We start from the raw sequence: 7,252 nt of genomic DNA on the forward strand, positions 1-7,252 counted from the left end.
AGCCTATCTCCTACAATATTTTCCATTCTGACCCATCTTTTTTACACAGTGGCCACGGCTGGCTTTGTAAAGTTAAAATGGTGTTTCATGGTAAAGTCCAAGTATCTTCCCATGGTTCCTGGTGTTCCTTTTTGTGGCCCGGTCTTGCTAAGCTGACATTCTGGGTTTTCCATCCTTTCTGTTCTGCCCAACGTTTGTTCTTTTCTAAGTGGTTTATACCCATCTCCTCCTTACTCTGTCTCTTTAGCCCTGAATGTCATTTTAGGAAAATCTCCAGGACACAAAGGCTGGTCGGGGAGTTCCTTTGACCCGTGAACACTTCCATCTCTACCTCCTTACAGACTCCAAACAGAAATGGTTATTTACTTCTCTGTCCCTCTTACTCTCTTACCCTTGGAAATGTGCCTCGATGTCCTGGAATCCAGAAGACACCAGGTAATATTTTGTCATAACTTAGTGAACTTGTCGAATGAGTAAGTACAAGAGCCAAGTGGGAACTTATGTGTTCAATCAATCTACCAGTTAGGTGAGAACTGGTTTATTAAAATCTTGTCTCTGCTGCCCTCCACTGGTCAATTAGCTAGGAGCTGAAAGACTTTAAAAGAAAAGGGGGGAAATGGAAAAGTAAACAAAATGAAAAGCAAATTCTTGTTTGTGGGAGAATGGATGCTGTGGTTTGTACCATTGGTGTTTTCCTCGGGTAGAGTTTTGTGCTTTTCCTCTCAGATACGATATTTCTAATTCAATCTCCTTAGAAGATGCCAAAAGACACATACTGCTCATCCACCGTTTTTTAGAGACTCTGTGTGTGTGTGTGTGTGTGTGTGTGTGTGTGTGTGTGTGTGAAAGAGAGAAAGAGAGAGAGAGAGAGAGAGACAGAGAGAGACAGAGACAGAGAGACAGAGAGAGAGCAGTGAAGCCTTTGATAAATGGTGTGTGTGTGCCTGTTTGTGCATGCATCTGTGCTTTCTTTGGAAACAGCTCTTGATCATTGGCATACAAAGTGAATGATGGTGTTGGTTTTCTCATGTTCCCTTTAGGTTTAAGAAGTTACATAAATAATACATCGTATTATTCATTCATAATCTTATGAACTGTATGACTACTAAGGTTAGTTCAGTATCATTGTCTTCACATCTAAACGCTCAGTGTTGTACCATAGGAAGATGTTTACCTAACAGTAAGCATCATTAAGTTTCTTCTGCAAGCTGGAGTCAGCACTGTATGCCACTCTGGCCTGGGTCTAGGAGAATCACATGCTGAGTTCTTTTGGTCCTTCATCTGGGTAGGAGAAACGTTCTGGACATTGGCTTTATGTAATTCAGATAGCATCCGAGGACTGTAGGTAGTGATGTTGAACTGAGTCCTTGTAGCTGGGCTATTAAGTCTGCTCTTGTTTCTCAAGCCCTTCTGGAATGCTGTTTTGCTTTGGCAGGAAACTTTCTCAGTTCCTCCCTATGCTGCCATCACATCCCAACCTTACAGAGTCTTACAGCTTCATTTCTTTTCTTACTCAGTATGTTCCATTTGTCCCTTACAAACATCAGCAATTTATCTTTCTCATTCTCAATAGGTATACTGGGATTTGATGTATGGTTTTTTTTTTTGTTTTTTGTTTGTTTGTTTGTTTGTTTTTTGTTTTTTTTAGCATTTGTGAATACATACATTATACAATATTTATAAAACATAGACACATCTAAGCATTGTTTTTCTCTAAAAATAAAATCCTTCTTATTTCATTATACTTTTTTGAAAAAATATAAAATGTCTCTTAACTACAAGTCTATATCCTATAGACTTATCACCAGAAAAGAATATTTAAATCTAACAAATCTTAGTTTAGTAATGATAATTTTATGCAGATACTAAATTTGCATAATAGAACACTCATTCAATACTTATTTGAGCTAAGTTGACTTTCTCATGTCACAAAAATTCTTAGGTGAAATAGTGAACTCTGATTGCTCCCAGTTGTTTATGTGATTGCCAGTAGCATATTTCACTAAGAGAAAGAACACAGTAGTCTCCATGGGCATCGCTCACATTTCTATCACACTGCAGCAAAGGTTGTGGTACCACCATAGAGAGCAGAAGACAGGTTGCCTGGGGTTTAGGCTGGGGGGCAGAACATCAATCATGAGCATCACAGGAAACTTCCCAGTGGTGATAGGAGTCCTGTTTCTTGACTGTTGGTTGCTTACACATTTGTGAATGTGTTCAAAGCTCATTGGACTGTAGATTTAGAACTATTCTTTAGTGTTCATAAAGTAGAGCTATCTTAAAGGAACAAGGAAAAGCTTTAATAAGGATCGTAGTTTGGGTTTAATTGTTGCGGAGAGACCCCAGGACTCAGGCAACTCTTACAAAGGCAAACATTTAACTGAGGTTGGCTTACAGGCTCAGAGGCTCAATTCTTTATCATAATAGCAGGAAAGATGGTTGCTTACAGGCAGACATGGTGCTGAAGGAGCCAAGAGTCTATCTACATCTTGATCAGAAGGCACCCAGGAAGAGACTGTCATTTTTGTTATAGTTTGAGCATAAGAGACTTCAAAGCCTGTCTTCACTGTGACACACTTCCTCCAACAAGGATACATCTACTCCTAATAGTGCTACCTCCTAATAGTGCTACTCACTATGGGCACATGAATTTATGGGGCCAAACCTATTCAAACCACCACAGTAAAAACCATCCCTGAAATGATTGTTCTTAATCACATTCCTGATTTATTATTAATTGAAAACTATCTGCAAATACAAAGAGATACAGTAGTTAAACAACCCCAAAATATATGAGCACACCAATAAAAATATATAACTCTCCTCTTTGTTGTGCTTTCTTTACTCACTCTACATCCCCTGAAGGGCAGTCTAATGGATGACCTCCTCCTGGGTGGCTTTTGCTTTTCTTTAGTGTCTGGAGAAGGATGTGAGTTTGGTGACGTCCCCTTCTCTTGGTTCCCAAACCCCTAGGCTTTGCCTCTTTTTCCCATTCTCGGGGAATTTCCAATTAGAGGGTATTTTCCATCTCTTTATCCTTTAGCTATCTGAAAGATGGGCTCTCACAATTGACTCATCTCAACCAGTGCCCATTACTAAGTCCTTCTTAAGGGCAACACTTCTTTTCAGTATTTCACACCTAAGGTCATTTTCTTCGGTTGGGAGTCCTTTGCAGTCCACCGCAGAATCTGCTGACTCCTTCCCAGTCTCAACGCTTTCCCATACTGTTTTGCTCCCTGTATCTGCCACTGTGAGTAGCTGCCAGAGGCAGAATCCATTCTTTAGGCACAGTAGGTTTAGTCCATCACAGTGGGGAAGAAGGCACCGGTGGACTTGAATGGCAATGGGAACTGTTTGCTCTATGTGTTCACATCCTGGTAGGCTAAGAGCCAAAGTGTGGATTAGAAATGATTCTCACTGGGGTCAGTCTGTGCCTCAAAGGATAGTAGCCCAGAAACTTAGACTACCCAAGATACAATTTACAAAACACATGAAACTCAAGAACAATGAAGACCAAAATGTGGATACTTCATTCCTTCTTAGAATGGGGAACAGAATACCCATGGAAGGAGTTACAGAGGCAAAGTTCAGAGTTGAGACAGAAGAAAGGACCATTCAGAGACTGCTCCACCTGGGGATCCATCCCATATACAACCACCAAACCCAGACACTATTGCATATGCCAGCAAGATTTTGCTGACAGGACCCTGATATAGCTCTCTCTGATGAGGCTATGCCAGTGCCTGGCAAATACAGAAGTGGATGCTCACAGTCATCTATTGGATGGAACACAGGGCCCCTAAAGAAGGAGCTAGAGAACGTAACCAAGGAGCTAAAGGGGTCTGCAACCCTATAGGTGGAACAACAATATGAACTAACCAGTACCCCCAGAGCTCGTGTCTCTAGCTGCATATGTAGCAGAGGATGGCATAGTCGGCCATCAATGGGAGGAGAGGTCTTGCGAAGATCATATGCCCCAGTACAGGGGAATGCCAGGGCAAGGAAGAGGGAGTGGGTGGGTTGGGGAGCAGGGCAGGGGGAGGGTATAGGAGATTTGGGGGATAGCATTTGAAATGTAAATGAAGAAAATATCTAATAAAAAATGTATTAAAAAAAAAGAAAAAGAAATGAGGCCCACTGCGGTTGGTCTGTGCCTCAAAGGATCCACAACTTCTCAAAGCAGCGCCACCAGCTGGGGACCAAATGCTGAAGCACGTGAGGGGCTTTTCAGAGTCAAGACTTAGCATTCTTCCGAAGCATTTTCCTCACTACTGTGAGATAGTTCCGGGGTACTTTTTCTTCACTTTTTTTCTAAGTGTATGGAAAATACGAAGTTCACATATGGAAGTTGTTTTGAGATTTATGTAGCTCATTTGTTCTCGTTCTGTTGTCTATCTCTGGGACATATATTGGGAGGCCTCAATTTTTGCTGCTACAACTTCCTTGGGTTCTCCAAATTCTCCTGAACTTATTTGTACAGGATGCATTTTAATATGTTTTCAACTATTACTGAAAAACCTATTTTACTTCATCAATAATTAAAAATATAGACTGTTTATCTAAACTTAAATGTCATTGTGAGTGTATGCTGACTTTCATAAAATGGGACTAATCTAATTGTTTATTTCCACAAATATTCTTGGACAGCGTTGAACATGTAACAGAAATGTCCATGAAGGCGGTACCAGTTTTGACATAAGTCCCCTTGTGATCAGCACTTGCTAGAAATGGAGTTAGACATGTTTACAATGGCATCAACGTTCTCAGAGGCTGCGTAGCCTAGGTTCAAGGACACACTGTGACTCTAAGATCTTCTTGTACTCCAAAATAAGTTTTATGCTCTAGCTCTGCTCAGTTACCATGGCCCAACTTGTTCTTAACAAGTAGAACTTTTATGTTCAATCAAGCCGAGCCTTATACCCCTCCTGGCCAAGAAACAGCCACCAGATTCTTCACGTCATGCATTTCATATGACTCCCAATCTACATGTGCTGTCCAGTTGCTTTACAATAATCAGACTGCCCTGCTGTGGAAGCACGTGTGTGAGGAAATTCCACATGAAGACGATCACATCCTGCTGCTTCATCCCTCCTGGCCTAGCTTAGGTGCCAGGCCCTGGATTAGCATGCCAAGGCTCAACCTCACCTGTACTATTTATTTATTTATTTTTCATTTATTTTACGTGCATGTATGTTTTAGCTACATTTTTGGCTCTGCACCACGTGAGTGCCTGACGTTGAGAAGTCCAGAACAGGGCAATGGATCTCTTGGCACTGGAGTGACAGATGGTTGTGAGCTGGGTGGTGGGTATTAACAGGAGAGCAGCCACTGCTCTTAACCCCTGAGTCATCTGTCCAGCCCCAGCATTATATATTTTTTAAAGAGAACAACTCCATAGAGCTGACCAGGATGCTTCATAGTAAATTCTGCTTACAGGCCACAGAAACAAACCAGGCCTTGTGTGTGTGTGTGTGTGTGTGCGCGCGCGCCCGCGCGCACGTGTGTTTGTACAAGCCTACTCTCTGTTCCTGTCTCTGTCTGTCTGTTTGTCTACCTGTACCTCTCTGTCAAGGCTGAGCATATCATTGGCCTCAAACACATTACACTGTTAAAGACCATGAACTTCAAACCCTCCTGCCTCCTCCTGAGGACTGGGATTGTGAGTCTGTGTCACCATCATTCATAGCTTGATGCTGTGGTGTGGATCGAATCCAAATCTTTGTGCATACTAGACAAGCACTCTACCAACAGAGACCAGTCCATGATCTACTCCTAATACAGGCTCACACCTATCTTTTCTACAAAGTGAATGGACATACAGCTGAGAATTCTAAAAAAGCAGTCTTCCGTAATAGATGGCTGGAGGCATCAGAGGGCATCTGCACACAGAAGGGATCATGCTGGTGAGGTACAAAATCACTGCTTACTACCATGCGGAGCTAACAAGGGGACAGGAGACTGCAAATACGTAAGTATGCCTAAACTGTGTTATGTAGGGGCAATTATAACACCTGTGACCTGGGGCCTTTGTAAAGCTGTAGAATGGATGTCAGAGTTGCTAAGATGAAGTTTAGCCACTGTTCTGTTGCTGTGAAGAGAAACCCATGACTGTGGCTATGTATAAAAGGAGGCATGTATTTGGCAGGGAGCATGGTGGCAGGGAGGAAGGCACGGTGCTGGAGCAGTAACTGAGAGCTTACATCCTGATCTGCAGGCAGGAGGCAGAAAGAGCAACACTAGGCCTGGTGTAGCTTTTTGAAACCTCAAAACCCACCCCTAGTGACACACGTTCTCCAAGCCCACACCCCCTCCAACAAGGCCATACTTCCCAAGTCTTCCCAAACAGCCTAGATGGGAACCAAACATGCAAATATATGAAGCTTAAGGGCATCCTCATTCAAACCACCACAAGGCGTTATTGACTACAGACAAGTTCATTGTGCATTAGTACTAATACATTAGTGGATCTGCCCTCCTTAGCAAGGTGGATAGGTTTGAGAATTATTGTAGACATAGTGTCCCTGGGAATTGAGAAAGTGTTGGACAAATCATTTATTATATCTCTGTGAACAAAAAATATAGGTGATCTATAATAAGCAAGCAGTAACCGCGCCTCTTATTACTTCCTCTAAGCTATTGGCACACTTGTTTGTGTCGGATGCTCCAGCCTACAGAAAACATCCATCAACATCTTCTGTTCTAGTTATGTGTGCTGAAGAAGTCTCCCCATTTGTGACCTTAAATCTGAGCCAGTCTGATGCACCCCTTCCCACATGCACATCGTTTATTTGGCTATCTTTCTTTACCCTGGGCCTCAGACCTACTGGTCATTACAGTTTGCTCTCTCACCTGCACTCCTGTCTGTAGCTCCTATTCTGTCTTTGATAGCGTCCATGAACTGTGAATTAAAGATGGTCCAGTAACAAGGCCCAGCAAAAAGATAAACAATGAAGCTTATGCTCAACTGTGCTGAGGGGCGTTAGTGGTACCCATGCAAGGGTTAAACTATGTCAGCCTTCCACATGATTCCTGTTTCTTCCCCACTTTTCTTCTCAATCCTTTTAGTTTGGTTTTGATACATCCTGGCTTCCTCTGTGTCTGAATTTACGTGTACGAGTTGATCAGCAGATGGCGCCGCCAACCTGAAGGAACCCTAGTTGGCTGCATAAAATTCAGAAATAATAAATTTAAAATGATAAGTGGATATTAGCCCAAAAAAACTTAGGATACCCAAGATATAAGATACAATTTG

The sequence above is a fragment of the Mus caroli genome, chromosome 4 (assembly GCF_900094665.2).
Source record: "Mus caroli chromosome 4, CAROLI_EIJ_v1.1, whole genome shotgun sequence".
NCBI lineage: Eukaryota > Metazoa > Chordata > Mammalia > Rodentia > Muridae > Mus > Mus caroli.